The sequence below is a fragment of the Melanostigma gelatinosum genome (assembly GCF_949748355.1).
Source record: "Melanostigma gelatinosum genome assembly, chromosome: 14".
Taxonomy (NCBI): Eukaryota; Metazoa; Chordata; class Actinopteri; order Perciformes; family Zoarcidae; genus Melanostigma; species Melanostigma gelatinosum.
Genome location: NC_136647.1, coordinates 15396203 through 15415482, shown reverse-complemented (window position 1 = coordinate 15415482; position 19280 = coordinate 15396203).

The window sequence follows — 19280 nt, the reverse complement described above, 5'->3', positions numbered from 1 at the left end:
GGAACAAAAATACAAACGAGAGAGAGAGCATACACACAACAGTCATTAATCATCATCTCCACAATTATTTTACTTGTGTTTAGATATCTTACTTCAAGTCAGCTTACCAATTTCAGTCGGGTTACTGTTGCAGTATGTAATACGCAATCATTTCAATTTTCTATGTCAAATTCCTACATCTGTCTTTCCTTCCTATTAGAAAAGCATTTCAGTTAAAAATTGCAGCAGTGCCTATTTTAATACAAATTCAATTTGATCCCTTTTCTATTTCATGACTTTCGTGGAATTTGTTTAAAATCCATAAACAGGACACGTTGACATGATGGGGCTACAGTTCAAATACTTTAACAGGCTACAATAGCAACTCGAAGCGCAAGATTTATTTAATGATCAAATATCTATTCTCTGTAGAAATGAGACACCCTTGAATCCCCCTGTTGGCTTTGGCTCATGAACCCGTGGTGTCCACAAATCAATAGACTCAATCGATATACATTATTCACAAAACAAAGTGAACATGTAAGATTTAGTTTAGTGGAGTGATGGCGCGTGTCATCACGTTCCACCACCCGACACCGTGTGGGCAGACAGGTCGAGCCTAAAAATCTGTTGTTGCTCTTCAGGCGCTTAAGATCCAGACACTCACTCACTGCTCAAGGCATGTAAGATCAGCGAGAGTCTGTATTATGTCACTAAAACTTGTGTGCCTTTTCTTTGCATATCAACTGTTTGCTCCAAGTATTATAGGGTGTCTTACTACAACAAGACAGAGTTTACAGCCATGCTAGCGGCTCTATAAGGCTGTATTCAGGCTCCACCGTGCACTGATGAGGCCATATCCACACTACTCCGTTTTGCTATACGTTTACACTGAGCGTCCACACTACGCCGGCGTTTTCGAGCACCAAAAACGGAGGAATTTGAAAACGCTCCCGAGGTCAGATACGTTTGAAAACTCCGGGTTGCGTTTTTCGAAAACGGATCCGTTTAGAAACGATGACGCCCAAACCCGCGTTCGCTACTTGATTGGTTCTTAGCAGTCATGACGTGTCCTTCCCTGATTCGTCACACTCCTATCACCTGACCCTTACCCGGAAGCTCACAAACAACAACATTGATTACCGATCGACTACCAGGTTCATTTAACATGGACAACTGATTACAGGTGTTGCTGACCATGTTGTCTTTAGCAGCTGTTGTCCAGTTAAAGTCTGCATTTCATAATTCTACTACTGCCGACATGTGGAGGAAGCAGCTGTTATTGGAGCGATTAGCGAGCGGCGTGACCAGCGGACATTTTAGAGAAGATCTTAAGAATCAAACACGACCTTTCATAAAGACTACTTTATTACTCTGTCATATTTTTTTTACCTAAGCAACCAATCTACTTCCTTGACGTGATATTGGTGATCTTCGTTTTCAGGCGTTTCAGAGTGATATGCTACTGTGAGCATGTTAGCATGCTCACAGTAGCATATCACTCAGGCTGATAATTCCAATGTGCTGATGTTAAGCAGGTATAATGTTTGCCATGTTCACCATCAGCAATTATAACAAAGTACATTGTGCTTCTTCAGTCACAATACAAAGTGTTGCGAAATTCATTGTGAGGGGAGTGAACACATTCATTCGTGTACTAAATTGAATGACAGTCCATCCGATAATTGTTGAGATATTTTACTCAAAGCCCCAAAGTGAAGCTTGTGGTGGCACAAGAGGGAAAGTCAGTGGATCACCAAAGTCATAGTAATACTACAACATAACCTACAGTCTGTCTGAGCTTGTATTTTAACATCAGTTTATTGTGTTTATTTGTATTTGTTGGCTCACTTCTGATGTTTGTCACAAGTAATCACAGTATGACTAGACTATGATCGTACTACACTGGAGTTCGAGATGATATTGGTTGTTGTTACACTACTATGCTAAGATTGATTAAATGGCATTCTGATGATGAACTGAAAGTGGCAGCATAAGTAAGTGTAAATTCGTAAGAAATCAAGAATAAGAACTTAATTTGATAAATGTAGTTTGTTGTCCAGTCCTTTATGATACAATACCCAACAGCACAAAAATGCAAAACGTACTAGTCTATGCAAAGCAGACGAGTAACAAATGACTCTATCATCAGCTGTAACGACCGTATGAGCACAGAGCAGTGCAGAGCAGTGTAAAGTGGTCGTGAGCTGGCCAGTGGGCGCTCACATGCATGAACATGCACTAAAAGCAAGTGCAGCCGGCTGGGCTTTGTAAACAAAATAATTTGAAGCTCGGAGCACAAAACAGAGGGAGAGTGGACTTCATTGTCTGCTCAGGTAGACAATGCTCCACTACATCTTTACATAGCAAATAGTTATTTGCTGCTGTATTAAGGTTCAGAATTTTACACACAGCTGAGTTTTATTTATGATTCATGATTTATGATTTATGTTGTCATCAATATAACTAAAAAATATGCATTCCCAACATTCAGTGTGGAGGAAGAAACACAAAATCCCAACTCTGCCAAAACATATACATGAAATATTGAATGATGGCATTTGGCATACTGTTGCCTTCGTGCTGCCTACTAAGACATCCAAAAACACAAAACAGAAGTAGGACTTTCTCACAGAAAGAGAATTACTTATCAGCAGGAACCCAATTTCCCTTCATTCTCAGGCTACATCATCAAATGGATTGAATCAACTTTTAATCATGATAACTTCACATTGCATTATGAAGTAACTATAATGATAGAGGAATGTCATTTTCCAGACCTTCTCAATGAAAAATGAACACTCCCTTCTCACGCGGTACTCTCAGATAATATAGTAAACAGCTCAAAGCCTGTTGCCCAGCAAAAATGACTAATATCACAAATGCAGCACTATGACGGGGCCCTTGGTCAAATCTTAAATTGCCTACCGACTGATTGAAGAAGTTGGGGACAGAGCAACTAAAGCAATATTGCAATGTCTCTGCCCGAAGGCGAAATTGAGTGAGCTGATTGCAAGCTGTGCTGCAGGACGCAACGCTAGCACATGATTAGCAGGTGGTAGGCACTACTGCTCAGTGCTTTTGCTGCATCTGACTTTGCTGTGCCAACCTGTTTACAGCACCACCTTGTCTTCTTGTTTAAAAGCGAGACAGCCAACAAACCGGAGCGATACAGCTACACGTATAGGTGCAAGAGCAGGATGTGCCACAGTTTTGTAACACTGACAATTGAACAACGGCGCTCACAAAAAAATAAGTCTCTTCAGCCTTAATTCGCTGCCACTTTATTTAAATGTTGCGCGGTGAATGAATTTCAATAAAATGTAATGATTGCAAAACTGTCAAGTAGAAAGCCGTTCCACAAAGCAGCAGCAAATTAAATTGACATTACAAAGTACCTGGAAATCCTGGAGAGCTTTCTTTCTTCCGTTATTAGGTCAGAAAGTGTTTGAATCATTCCTTTTTGTTTTTACATACAACGTAGTTCTGGATATTAGGCTGTTTATATATTCTCTTTCATGATTTTGTGAGAGAATGCCTTGATCACATGCTAGTTAATGAGACTCTTCTTATTTACGGCATAAGATGCATGGTGGTACAGGAACAAGACTGTGCTATTTATCTTTTTTTCTTCTCCGTCTTTGTGTTTGTGGGTAAGCAATTAAAATAACTGGGTCACTGATTATTGAACTTGTGCTTGCACACAGAAGCACATTGGTATCATACAATATTGGAATCATTGTTGTGATGGCTCACTGTGGAGCACACTTCAGGATTCTTGATTAGAGGAAGTGGAAAGGAATGGGATGAGGAAAGCAAGTGATGCTCTGTTTATTAGTGTCCTCCAACAAAATGAATGGTACAATGTATGGTTGGCAGGTAAGTGACATATTGCCGCATAAACAGTATCCGCAAAAAGGAGCCCATTGCTGTACACTAAGTTCAGTGATTGTGTCAAGCTTAAGAAGAGGGTTTATGTTTGCCATGCAGAGCTGATGTAAAAGCCATTTCATCTAATAAAGTGTCATCTGAAAAGAGCACATAAAAAAAAAACATTACTTTGAGTACTCCAAGCAAAAACCAATCTGAGTGATTACTCATATAATCTCCTCCAAAGCACCAACTGCGTGAAATAAATAACGCGTGGTCCCCCAACAGTGACTGAAGTTTGAGATGACTAACAGCCAGTGGGACCTGTGAAACATCCCAAGGCAAACTGGTTACCGCCTCCATCAGTATATGGGGCTGTCACTGTTATTGAGGGAATGTCAGACTCATTCTTGGTGCCATCCAAATCGAATGTGAGCAGCAATCTCGTAGGGCTGCTGGGAGCATCAAACATCCTCTCTTATTGGTCCATTATCCTTGTTGTTTGACGTTAAATAATTTTGGTCTTTGGTCTCAAGGGTATAGCACCAACTTGTTCCTGTCCACTGCCGTGATCCTAGGATTTGTTTTTGTTCTCTCTCCTGATGAAAAGAGCCATAGACTATCAGACCAATAGATAGCCTGCCTGATATTTAGACAGATACAAAGGCAGAGATAGGTGTTTTTATTGTCTGCTTAAAAAATCGTCACGCTAATGGCATATCCCCTAAATGTCTGGAGTCCAGGCAGCGTCTTTGCTGTTATCCAAACAAACAAGAGCTTGCATCTCTTCCCAGCTTCCTGTCTCACAGCCTTGTTTCCCTGGCAACCGTGTCAGATGAATTGAGAGGGGGACTGGCGCCCTCCAGAGAGCCAATCCTCTCCCATCCAAAGTTTGTCTCACTCTGGGTCATGTGACACCTGTTCCCATGACAACCAGGTTGGAGGGCAGTGTGAATATCTCTTTGATCAGGGGAAAAAAATGCCACACATGCCAGCGAGCAACCTTGAAATCAAGGAGGGGATGCAGATATGCAATGGCTGTTTACGAGGGTGCAACAAGCTCACGTCTGATCATTCATAAAAGCCTTTGATTCGTTCTAGCACAGGAACAGTACAAGTCCAGCTGTACAATATTAATTGCAACGTAAACATTTCAAGAAATCGTCACATTTAATGAACTAAAAGTAAAACAGAACACACTTGAGCAAGCCTGTAGTGAAGCTGCGGTATCTTTCATGAAAGAAAACAACTGAAGATGCTCCGATCGATCAAAGTTGTTTGATCCGTTGTCTGTATAAAAGCTGATCCCAAGACCCAACCAGATGATGCAAAACACACCAGACAAGTCTTCTATGCACCCCTAAAATAGCATCACTGGAGTTGTGATTTATCTATCTAAAGCTTGTTTTACACAGCCCGTTCAAGGTGGGAATGTTGGGTCAGGTTCAGTGTAAAAAAGCAGAGCCGTTGTGTGATGAGCGGTCTTCTTTACAGCAGTATTGCTGGTGCTGTGTATCAAAAGGGGCTTATGAGAGAGAGAGTAGAATATGTTGCACATCAATACATGTTGCCTGTCAATTCATGATAGTTTCTCATCCTAATTTTAATATTTAATATATAATTCTGTTAAGAATAGAAAAGTAAATAAATAATACTAAATGAAGATAGAAGACTTCAAATAGACCCCTTGATCCACATTTGTTATGTGCAGATACTGTTACCAGCGATCGGTGACGCAAAAATACAGACTGAAGCACCCTTAAAAAAAAAAAGACATTCACATTGCTCACGCGCAACAGTTGGGAATTAGCTTTTTAATATATGAGCTCAAGAGAAAGCTTAATATCTTTGCATTACTACAATGGGCAGGTAACATGATGCCCGCAGAATAAGTTAAAGATTGAGTAGATGCCTTTCTTGTCAGCTCACAGCAGCATTAATCACCAGCAGCAGTCACAAAACAGATTATATTTTGTGAGCAGGTGGCCTTAAAGCCTTTGGTCTATGATAAGCGTTTGGCCTTTCTAAGCCTTTGAGCTCTCACAAACAAAGAACCATCCCAAACCTTTGGGCTGAGGTAAATGGTTGACTTTTCCAAGCCTTTTAGTCGGCACAAAGCTGTTGGAAAGCGTCCATCAGATAAGAGGCTCCCATGGGCATCCTTTCAATAAAATATGTGACGGGCAACTAATTGGCTTTAGACACCTGTCGTAATATAGAAAAGGCCAGTCATTTCTCTGCTCTAGAGTTGTCACAAGCCATTGGTATTAGCAGTACATTATTAAGAGTAAAGGCAAAGGAAAATAGTCACGTAAGAATAATATCAATGCCGAGCAATGCCTCCTCACACATCATGTACACCAAAGCACAGGTTCTGAACAGTACACGTCTCATGATGGAAAGAAACAGCTCACATCTGGCCTATGAAAACAAAAAGGAGAGATCACTCCAAGAGTGTTTTCCTAGTAATGTCAAAAGGAAACAATTGAGTTATAATTCAGCTGCAATATTTTCACATTGAAAGAGGAGGCCAAGAGGACACACACTCTTTGAACTCCAGCACAGCCCTGACCTGAAGAAATGCAGAATGAAAAGTATTGGGCTTTGGCAAAGTGCAAATTCTAATTCAATCAAGAACACGATAAACTTCTATAAAAAGGTCTAAAAGAAAATGGACTTGCCTTTAAACCACCCATATTTAAAGTCCCAATAAACAGAGATGTGAAATTGAATTGTAAGTAGCCTGAGGCAAGGCTATGCAAGACTAGGTCGGATGTTTGGCCTCTGCCTCTGGCCAAGTTATCAAGTGGCGTGCCTCAGCTGTGAGATCAAATGACCACTAATTTGCTGCAGTGTCGATAGGACTGCCGTTATTAATTCAACATGAGAGGAATATTACACAAAAAATGAAATACTAAGTTAATGACACGTGACATTTCAATTACGTAAAATGCCAAAAAGTTAATAGTGTAAGGCCATTAAAAAAAATCATATTTGATGCAGTTTATTTTTTTAATTCAGTGACGGAGGAAATTCAAAAGAAAACAACTGCACAGACTGGAAGATGACAAGCAGTCAACCTGCTACAAATCCATCGAAGTGGCTTTTACCAGAGCTCTGTGGCACAGACACACAGAGACACAGTTGCTTCCATACGGCCCATGTTTTATACGATTCAATAAAGAACACAACAATTTAGTGGCAGGAGTGACTATTGGCTTTAAGCACACCTAGAATTTAACAAGGAGGCTTTGTGAGATGGGTTTTTGGTCTTACTTTCTTACATTAACCAGTAAATACACACATTTCTGCTCACTTTCCTTTCTTCATGCCATAAAAGTAGGCGTTATGATCAATACATGGTGCATGCTTTTTGAATGTGTCTTTTTTGCCGTGTCATTGCCATTCACCTACAAACAATGAGTTTATTGTTGAATTATTTACAGGACCACAGTGTGAAACTCATCTGTTTCAAGTGAAAGTGCTCAAAATGTTACTTCAGTAAAAGTACAAAAGCATTAGAATCAAAATGTACTGTTCAAGTCCATATTCATTATGCAGAATGGTTCATGTCAGAATAATATGATTGGATTGTAATAATTGATGTATTATTGTGTTCTTCACTTAAATGTTGCAGCTGGTAAAGGTGGAGCTCATTTCACTACTTGATATACTTAATAATGAGGATATACAATAATAAGTCATATTCTATGAGTTGATTTGTACTTTGTATTAAGACTCTGAATCTCCAAAGTAGCCTAACTAACTAATATAGTAAAATACATGTAGTGAAGTTAAAAGTAGAATATTTTGCACTACAATGTAGTGGACTAGATATATAAGTTACATAAAATGGAAATAAAGAAAGTACAAGTACCTAAAAACTATACCAAAGTACAACACTTGAGTAGCCTAAATGCACTTAGTACTTTCATCGCTTCTTAATTTTGTTGTCATAGATCTTCTTTTCAGGGAGAATGGCCCCGGACCCCCCTAGAGGGTCCGAGGTCCATCCAACAGCATCCTGTGGGAATCGCTGATTGCGGCTTATACGTGAGCATGCTACCTTTGGTTTTTCTTGCATATTATACAGACTGCACACACCACAGACATAGACTTTCTGGGTAAACTTCTCATCTTTCCGTTTTCTTTGACCTGGAAGCACCGACAGCGGCCAACCAGCCTTCAGTCCCTGGAGTGATGGAGACAGCTCCCCTGGGCAGCACAGCCAGGTACCTTGCTGAACCAAAACAATACTGCCGGCTGCGTGTCACACAGTTCACCTGCTCAAAGAGCTGACCAGAAGGCTACAGTGAAAAGGATGGAGCTATTTTGCCGCATTTCTTTTGAACTTGAAAGCTTATAGCTGCAAGATGACAGAACATTAGAGCAACTAGCTACTAGTAACAGGAGGGCCAGGAAGAAGCGGTCAGGAGCTCAGACACGTTGAACAGCAACATCACTGCAACACTAACAATCTACTCAAAGAAACAGGCTTGCTTCGCAGCCATTGTGCCCATGAACTGTTGAGGAAGATTGGCTTAGATCTCTTGCACATTGCTGTGCTATTCTACAATGGCTGATCTGAGATGAGCTGATTCCTAGCTGTACTGGTAATGTTGTTGCAGTGATAGGAACAGGGTTGAGAATCATTGACTACAAATTCTAAAACCAAACTTCTAGCGTACCTCTCCACTCTGACAAAAAAAAAAAAAAGACGCAAAATGACGGTAGCCAGATTGCAAATTGCATCTCTCCTCTCGAGTATTAACCCTTGGGAAAAAAGAAATGTACCTAAATGTGTTAGAATAAACAATCATTATGACAAGCATATATTCATTTCATTAAGTATATATTCATTTCATTACAAATGTAAAAAAAATTAAATCATATAGATAAACTAAAAGAAATAATGATGGTCCTGAAAAAAGGGTGTGTTCTGTTATTGCATACAAGTGATGTCAATCCTGAGGAGTGCAGACACCATTCGTTTCAGGAGGAGTGTGAAAAATGACATGAAAGAGAATGCATTGTGAGAAGAAGTCAGTTGCTCCATGGATCAGCTCGGTTCAGAGGCACTCTTTGATTGTTCGGTAAAGCTATGTCACATTAAACTCGTGTACTTGATTTGTCTGAATTATTTACTTGAGAGTAATGAAGCAGTGTGGTAGAGGACCTGAAGATACTTGCTTCAGCCGAAGCTTTTCTCCCACAAATCCCTCTTGCTTTGTTTAAATGGAGAAAGTGTATGGCCCTTTTATATGTCGTCTCACAATGTATATCTGTGAATATGGCTATTCAAACCCACTAAAAGGCACAAATGTTTTTAGATAAAAGAATAATTATTTTATTTCAAAAATATATGATTGTGTTTCATCAGGTGACATTTTCTACAACAGATATATATATATATATATATATATATATATATATATATATATATATATATATATATATATATATATATATAGAATAATATACAAAATAACAGCCTTGGAACCATTATAATGGTTCCATAATCCATGTGTACAAGCATTTATAAGGCTTATGAAAATAAACAATGTGCTGATGCTTGGGTGAGGGAAAAAACCTAATTGTCTACAGCCACATCTATAGAGGCACTAGCACTGCTAAAAATGGACACATAATGAAAGCACCATGGATCAACTCTACCAGGAAGGTGGCTGTCTTGGCCAGGCTCCAAATGGAAAAGAATATAATGAGGTAAAACACAGGGTTAAGTTATCCATCCATACCCTGACCATTTTGACCCTGTAAAAGAGCCAAGCCTTCTAATATTGTTATGAAGTCATTATAATACTGCTGCAAACGCGATAGTAATTTCCGGTATGATTACAAACTTATAATATCTAACGCACAGATATGAGACTGGTATCAATTGACTCATTCAATTCCCCCGCCTGAAAGCAGATTGATTTTTTCAAAGCTTTAGTTGGAACTGTAAAGATTATAGGTTATACTCGTACTACCCTATTTGCACCGAGAGAAGATAACACCTGTACCCAATTTAAAGACAATAGTGTGTGACTGTTAAGTTAAGAACAGTGACGAAATAAATGCCACAAGGTAATCATTGCAGGTGTTACAATGCCATAAGTGAGCACAGTCAACCATGGACTTTCAGTTTCAAGCTGCTAGTTGAACTCTAAATGACTTGCTGTACTAACTTGAGCTTGTGCAAAGCATTTCATTTAATGGTTTTTTTTGGAGTTTGCATGTTAATTATGAAAGTGTATCTTCACCCCCAAGTCTGAGCCTCAGTCCACCCACTTTATAATTTAGAAAAATGCAAAAAAGTAGGCATGGGGCTGAGAGATAAAACCACGCCCACCTGCATATAAAGAAAGAGTCAAGACAGCTGTATGACAGCTACAGTAGCTTGGAAAATAGTGAATGTACTGTTCATCAGACAAAAATAAAGGGTAACACATGTAAGAAATGTCAATATCAACACCAGCATTTCTGCGTTTCATCACAGTGCAGTCATATCATTTAGTTTACAGCTTAGAGGGCACGTTTAAGTGTGCAGTTACTCTTGAATAGACAGTATGCCCGATGCAATCACCTGCCATGAGGAGCTTCAGTTATTCCATTCAAATGGGTCACATTAGGCAACATACAGATTATGTATGTATATATTATGCTGTCCTTGACAGAGAAAGGAGAGTTATTATAAGGGTTTGTCTCTAGTGTGGAGAACTGAGAGCCACCAACACATTCAAGACATTTGGTTGTGTCACATTATGATTTCATCAAACTAATCTCCCGGCCCTCAAGCCAAAAAAGGTTGACCCCATCACCATGTATCAACAGAGAGGATTGCAACCTTTTATCACATCCAAATTCATTCACAAGGTCTTCACAAGGTTCATTACATACAGGATTCAAAGCATTACAGTTTTTCTCGATTGCTAAGACACATTTCTTGAAACGGTCACCCATTCTCTCAAAACTGTAAACACAAAACCTCATCTTCAAGCACTATTTACAAAACCTCTGAATCCTCTTGCAAAATGAAACTTTCGCCTCAAAACAGTTTTACCTGTGCTCAAAATCAAACACTGCTCTCAAATCATAAACAAAGTGATCAAAATAACATACACCATCAAGCAGTCAGTAAACAATACACCAATAAATAGAAAACACATTGTTCAAAACATATAGTTCTCAGGGAGAAGTAGATTTTTAATCTCAAAACAAAATTTCATATGAACGAAAACATGTTCCATTACAGTCGCTCAAAATTGATCAGAAATGACTACTGTGCTTTGCTCTTTGCAATTTCTTTTGTTCTTCCTCCTCCTTGTACCCCTATTTTTACAGTACTGTACCCTGCATCTCACAAACGTGTCCTTTGTCTCTGTGATACTGTAATTCTTGTTCTTTGTTGATATGAACCTGCAACCAGTCAAAATCTATTGAGCAGTCAGTACTGTTACTGTAACAAATAGAAAGCACCATGTTCAAGGCCATACAATGTGTTTATTTTACACTGTCGATTCCCTGGAAGTGTGTGTTGTCTTGTATCACTCGTTCCTGGATTTCTCTGAGTCGTATTAAATGATCTTGAAGGAGCATGCCCACTCTAACGGTCTCTTGCTCCTGAGTGAATATAGCTCTCCTTCCACCTGCATGTGGCAGCCTTGCAGTTCTACAAAAAGTAGAAAAATATTCATGCAGTACAATACATACAGTGATGAACTTTACAAATGTCTATTGAAACAGCTGCATATAGTGGAGTACAGTCAATTTGCAATTACAAAAATACAGTAGCATACTGTACCAGTTCTCTTCTCTGAATGTCCTTACTGTGGTGGACACAGAAAATCGGCTCAAATTGGGGTGCAGTCTAAGTCCTGCTTCCCTCATTGTCAGTCCGTGGACTATAACATGGTCTATGACTGTTGCTCGAATTTCATCAGATATTTCCACTCTTTGTCTTCCTCTTCCTATTCGTCCTCCTCTTCCTCTTTCTTGCCCTCCTCCTCTTCCTCCTCGTCGCCCACCTCGCATACGCACTTGTCCTCGTCCTCTCACATTGTTTCTTCTATCCATTCTCAGACTTCCCACCTTCAACCACCTGTTTGCTCTCTAAACGGGCTAATATTGGTTGTGTCACATCATTTGATACAAGTGAAATCCATTTTGAGTGATTGTGTTTAATCAATGACATGTGTTCTCTATTTGTATTTGATTGTTGCCACTTGTGTTTACCAGTATGGATGACATGTGCATTAGAGTGCAGAATGTGTTTTGAGACTGAGAATGTGTTTAGAGTTTTGCTGAAAAGTCGAAGTGAGATCTGCAAATTGTGTTTTACCATGTGACACAGTTTAAGGTATTGACAACAGACTGCACAATTAGCTAAATGAGTTCAGGCAACTGAGAACTTTGTTCAGCCAATGGGTTTTAGTGTTTTAGCAATTGAGAAATACTGTAATATAGCAGCAAACAACTATTTTGCAATGTACATAGTGGAGTAATGTCTCCCTGAGCAGAGAACGAAGTCATTCTCCCTCTGTGTGTGTTGCAATTAGAGCTTCTCTGTGCTTTGTTCACATAGCCGGGCCAACCGCACCTGCATTTTAGTGCATGTGAGTCTCGCTGTTGAGCCCCCTAGTGGCTGCCACATTGTACTGTGCCCACACGGCGGCAACCTCTGGTAACGCCGTCACAGAAGCTTGAATCCTGATGACATGTTTTTACCATGTACCCACTTTGACCACATTGTTGTCAGCAATGGCAGAGTGGTGTTGTCCGTATTTCAGCTTGTTGACGCCACAAGAAGTGAAACTGCTGAAGCAACGTTATTTTAAATGTATGACTTACAGTAACTTTGCTCAAAACTTCAGCCAAAATACGAGTTATTTGTCTTTTGTTTTGTTTGTAGTGAATGAAGGCTTCTTTGTTCGAGCTGATATTTATCTGCTGGCCTTCGGTACGTTTGGTCCTGACATTTATTTCCTTGCTGTGAAATCGTATTAACTCTGAGACGCGTGTAACTGTGTGTATGGAGACCGCCCAATTTATCGATTTTTAAAGCCTTGACATGTTTAGCCACAATAAAAAGCAAGCATTTTGTAAATGTCACGTTTGCTTTATGGCTAATAAAACTACTGAATAAGTCTAAAAAAGTAAAGAAATCACATACTTGTGTCAAGGGGAAGTCCCACGTGATGGCTCCAACCAGGCATGTCTTGGTGTGGAAATATGGTAACCCGAAGTCTGAGCATAGTTTAAGCAAACGCCATGAAGTCAGGGCTTGTGCAAGTGATTCACACTTTTTCATCTCATTACAAATGCCTCAAGCACACCCATCAACCAGGAAACCAGGCAAAGGAGGGTTCCGTTATTAGAAAGACGGACCAGCAGCTGGAGGCCCTGGATTGAAGCCCGACTGTCATCCAATATTTCCACTGAAATGTCAATGAGCAAGGTGCTGACTCCTTACCACCTCTTGAGTTGCTGTAGATGATTCAATGTCCCCTAATTTAAGACCAGCGGCTTTTTTTTCAGTTGCATGCTTTCTCGAAGGTCATTGAAGAAGAAACAGTGACTGGTACATAGGACTGAAGTGTGACCTTTCCATGATTCCTCCAGTGGTGACAGCCGGCCCTTTGCGCTCTCCCATATTTGTTATGTGCTATGAAGCATGGGCCCTGATGCCGCTTGGTGTTTCAAATAGAGATGTGTCCAATCGCAAACTTACCAGTGCTTCCTCTCCTGAAGCCCAAACGCAATAGAATCTCTCTATGACGCACTGGCTCTTTGTCATTGAATTCAACGCAGGCAACTTCCACAGAATAACTCAAAGAAAGTCTTGATAAAATTCTTAAAATGTTCAACAAATTGAATTAAAATGTTGTAAAAAAAAAAAAAAAGGTTTCTGATAATCAGGTTCCAAGACTATTTGAAATGATCAAAATAAGCAACCAATCAGAATACTTTGTCCAACTCTCAACAATCTGTCACAACAGCATCAGTGGGGTACAGTATGGTCATGTCCTGAAATTCCGTACAATCCTTTGGTATTTACTTTGAAGCAATACAACCATATAATTGAGAATAAAAGGGTGTTTTTGTTTCTTCCAGCTCTGATGCATTAGCAACAATGACTGAACTGTTCATAAAGCGTCGCAAGAAGGCATGGTATCGTATGTTGAAAAAACATCATGGTGGTGGGTCACGTTCCTTTTCAGATTCTGTGAAGTGAAATGAAATGAGTGTGAAGGTGTTACACTAAAACTATCCACATTATGAAAATATGTATATTATTCTGAGATTATCTCATTGCTATGACTTTATTTTTAAATAATTCTTAATCACTATTAGCCTCTTTTTTCATCCAGATATGACCCAAACAAACTATTACCATCATTTTTACTCTGCAACTCTGAAGACATTTTACTAATACTACCTTATGTGTATTGGAAGAATATTACTCTAATACATGACTGTGAGCAGATTACTCAATAGTAAGCACATTATTACCATGTTATTGGACATGTTCAGTGCTATTATGAACATGTGTCTCCACGTTAGTATTATTTGGAGTTGTACTACCCAAAATTCGTATTATTTTACAGTAGGAATATCAATATTTCGCATCTAAAAAAATCGCAAAATGTTTGGGGGCAGGTTTATCTCCCAAAACTGTGAAACTGAAGAAAAATTAGAAGAAGATCCATAAAATGGATTTTACAATCATCTTGGCTTCAGGACTATTTTGGAAGAAAGAGTCCTGACCAACAGTCAGGTCAAAGTTGACTCTTGACTTACTGCGTAGATGATTTGCCCTTTTTAAATAGATAAACTGGATCAGTGTGTGATTCACATCTCGATATCACATGAGCCTATAAGACGAGTGAGGATTCTACCTTGTATAAAGCAAATAGTGCAAAGTTAATAACTACCTTCAAGAGTATTGCTGAAGAGTAAACTACAGCTGTCATCCGTGTTCTTTAATACACTAACAGAGGGCTAGGGCTGTGTTTGATGACTGCAAGAAAAGTCTGAAATCTGACCGTCGTTAGCTTCACTGCACAACTATTCCTCTCACCATGACTTTCTCTCCCCCTTTTAACCTCTAAAAGTAGTATTATACAACTAAACATGCTGTGATGTTGCAAGGATTGAATTGCTGGGTCTCTACTTGACATATTGCCATCTTACCGAGATGTGCTTTCATTTTCCAGTCTCTTGCTCATTAAAAGCAGAAAACACTACGGGCCCCATTTCAATGACAAGTGCAAAGGGGTCGGACTTGAGCGCACAGACAGTAAGGGGGTCTCCCTGCGCACCGGTGATTTGGGTTCATGTAGGTTCAGTGGCGCAAAAACGCAAGAGAGTTGGCTGAAATGGAAGGGTGCGGTGGTGATTAAAACATGCACTCTCAGCCAGTCACATCACCGGCACCAAAATACCGCACGCAGCCAGCTTCAATACAACACTGTCGCCGGTGGTTGCGCCTCCACAAAAATAGTGCCCCAACGTCCTCGTCATTCAAAACCTCCCAGAGAATTATTGAATGATAACCCTTTCTGCAATAATCATGCACTAATGGTATCATGCGTTGTGTTTTGGAGAGATGATGAACTGCGGAAATGATAATGGAAAATGTATGTGGTACCAATGGCAATGGGGATAAAATGTATAATATTTTTTTCGTCTTAACATCCTGTAAAGAAATAATGAAAAAAAACTGTCATGAAAGAATTTCTTCACCACCACTTAATCTCACTGCTAGTACATGATGGCACAGAATGGAGAATTCGTCACTAAATAGCTTAGGTACTGCAGAGGAATTAATAAATAACACATGACATAAATGTACTTTATATTTAACGGCTGCCAATTCTATTCAAAACATCTAACTTCAGTATATCTTCATAAGTACATAGCACTGCGCATTGTATGATATGGCAGATACAAAAGTATATGATTGATTGACAGGTTTATAGGGTTCTTGTTTCATTATTATTCAACTTTGATTTCCAGACATGAGTCCATATAGCAACAAAAAAAAACTAAATACAATACTAATACGCCAAAGTCACTCGTGGTGTAATGGAACATTTCTACTTAGTATATATTTCTACTACCGTAAGTATATTGTGTACATGCTTAAGTGATTGTACTTTTCCCCTGAACTTAACGTTAACATACGTGCTCAAATGTATCTTGCTGTTTGTGTAATAGAATCTTATGAGTATTTTATATTCTTATGAGTATAACTGTTTGATTTACTTGTTGTGATCCATGCGGTCTATCATTGCTTGCATCATGAGACTTGAGATCCATGCAGCAGCTGACTGCCTGCACCCATATCCTCTTCTTCTCTGTGTTGGATAACAAGTACCTATTGTATATTCACATGTCCTATGCCTTAAGGATAAAACGCGTGTGAGTGTGTCTGCTGTTACACAGATAAAGCATCTCTTATACTTTACTATCGTAACCTGCACGGCCTGAAACAGGATGCTCCAGTACACAGGCCCCAACCCTTGATCACTCTTGTATATATAACTCTGTGTGATTTTTACTTCTGGAGTGCAAACTCCAGCATGGGCCCTGATGCCGGTTGGTGTTTCAAATCGAGATGTGTCCAATCGCAAACTTACCAGTGCTTCCTCTCCTCAAGCCCAAACGCAATAGAATCTCTCTATGACGCACTGGCTCTTTGTCATTGAATTCAACGCAGGCAACTTCCACAGAAGAACTCAAAGAAAGTCTTGATAAAATTCTTAAAATGTTCAACAAATTGAATTAAAATGTTGTAAAAAAAAAAGAAAAAGGTTTCTGATATTCAGGTTCCAAGACTATTTGAAATGATCAAAATAAGCAACCAATCAGAATACTTTGTCCAACTCTCAACAATCTGTCACAACAGCATCAGTGGGGTACAGTATGGTCATGTCCTGAAATTCCGTACAAGCCTTTGGTATTTACTTTGAAGCAATACAACCATATAATTGAGAATAAAAGGGTGTTTTTGTTTCTTCCAGCTCTGATGCATTAGCAACAATAACTGAACTGTTCATAAAGCGTCGCAAGAAGGCATGGTATCGTATGTTGAAAAAACATCATGGTGGTGGGTCACGTTCCTTTTCAGATTCTGTGAAGTGAAATGAAATGAGTGTGAAGGTGTTACACTAAAACTATCCACATTATGAAAATATGTATATTATTCTAAGATTATCTCATTGCTATGACTTTATTTTTAAATAATTCTTAATCACTAATAGCCTCTTTTTTCATCCATATATGACCCAAACAAACTATTACCATCATTTTTACTCTGCAACTCTGAAGACATTTTACTAATACTACCTTATGTGTATTGGAAGAATATTACTCTAATACATGACTGTGAGCAGATTACTCAATAGTAAGCCCATTATTACCATGTTATTGGACATGTTCAGTGCTATTATGAACATGTGTCTCCACGTTAGTATTATTTGGAGTTGTACTACCCAAAATTCGTATTATTTTACCGTAGGAATATCAATATTTTGCATCTAAAAAAATCGAAAATGTTTGGGGGCAGGTTTATCGCCCAAAACTGTGAAACTGAAGAAAAATTTGAAGAAGATCCATAAAATGGATTTTACAATCATCTTGGCTTCAGGACTATTTTGGAAGAAAGAGTCCTGACCAACAGTGAGGTCAAAGTTGACTCTTGACTTACTGCGTAGATGATTTGCCCTTTTTAAATAGATAAACTGGATCAGTGTGTGATTCACATCTCGATATCACATGAGCCTATAAGACGAGTGAGGATTCTAACTTGTATAAAGCAAATAGTGCAAAGTTAGTAACTACCTTCAAGAGTATTGCTGAAGAGTAAACTACAGCTGTCATCCGTGTTCTTTAATACACTAACAGAGGGCTAGGGCTGTGTTTGATGACTGCAAGAAAAGTCTGAAATCTGACCGTCGTTAGCTTCACTGCACAACTATTCCTCTCACCATGACTTTCTCTCCCCCTTTTAACCTCTAAAAGTAGTATTATACAACTAAACATGCTGTGATGTTGCAAGGATTGAATTGCTGGGTCTCTACTTGACATATTGCCATCTTACCGAGATGTGCTTTCATTTTCCAGTCTCTTGCTCATTAAAAGCAGAAAACACTACGGGCCCCATTTCAATGACAAGTGCAAAGGGTTCGGACTTGAGCGCACAGACAGTAAGGGGGTCTCCCTGCGCACCGGTGATTTTGGTTCATGTAGGTTCAGTGGCGCAAAAACGCAAGAGAGTTGGCTGAAATGGAAGGGTGCGGTGGTGATTAAAACATGCACTCTCAGCCAGTCACATCACCGGCACCAAAATACCGCACGCAGCCAGCTTCAATACAACACTGTCGCCGGTGGTTGCGCCTCCACAAAAACAGTGCCCCAACGTCCTCGTCATTTAAAACCTCCCAGAGAATTATTGAATGATCACACTTTCTGCAATAATCATGCAATAATGGTATCATGCGTTGTGTTTTGGAGAGATGATGAACTGCGGAAATGATAATGGAAAATGTATGTGGTACCAATGGCAATGGGGATAAAATGTATAATATTTTTTTCGTCTTAACATCCTGTAAAGAAATAATGAAAAAAAACTGTCATGAAATAATTTCTTCACCACCACTTAATCTCACTGCTAGTACATGATGGCACATAATGGAGAATTCGTGACTAAATAGCTTAGGTACTGCAGAGGAATTAAAGAAAAGAAATGACACATGACATAAATGTACTTTATATTTAACGGCTGCCAATTATATTCAAAACATCTAACTTCAGTATATCTTCATAAGTACATAGCACTGCGCATTGTATCATATGGCAGATACAAAAGCATATGATTGATTGACAGGTTTATAGGGTTCTTGTTTCATTATTATTCAACTTTGATTTCCAGACATGAGTCCATATAGCAACAAAAAAAAACTAAATACAACACTAATACGCCAAAGTCACTCGTGGTGTAATGGAACATTTCTACTTAGTATATATTTCTACTTAATATATTGTGTACATGCTGAAGTGATTGTACTTTTCCCCTGAACTTAACATTAACATACGTGCTCAAATGTATCTTGCTGTTTGTGTAATATAAACTTATGAGTATTTTATATTCTTATGAGTAGAACTGTTTGATTTACTTGTTGTGATCCATGCGGTCTATCATTGCTTGCATCATGAGACTTGAGATCCATGCAGCAGCTGACTGCCTGCACCCATATCCTCTTCTTCTCTGTGTTGGATAACAAGTACCTATTGTATATTCACATGTCCTATGCCTTAAGGATAAAACGCGTGTGTGTGTGTCTGCTGTTACACAGATAAAGCATCTCTTATACTTTACTATCATAGCCTGCACGGCCTGAAACAGGATGCTCCAGTACACAGGCCCC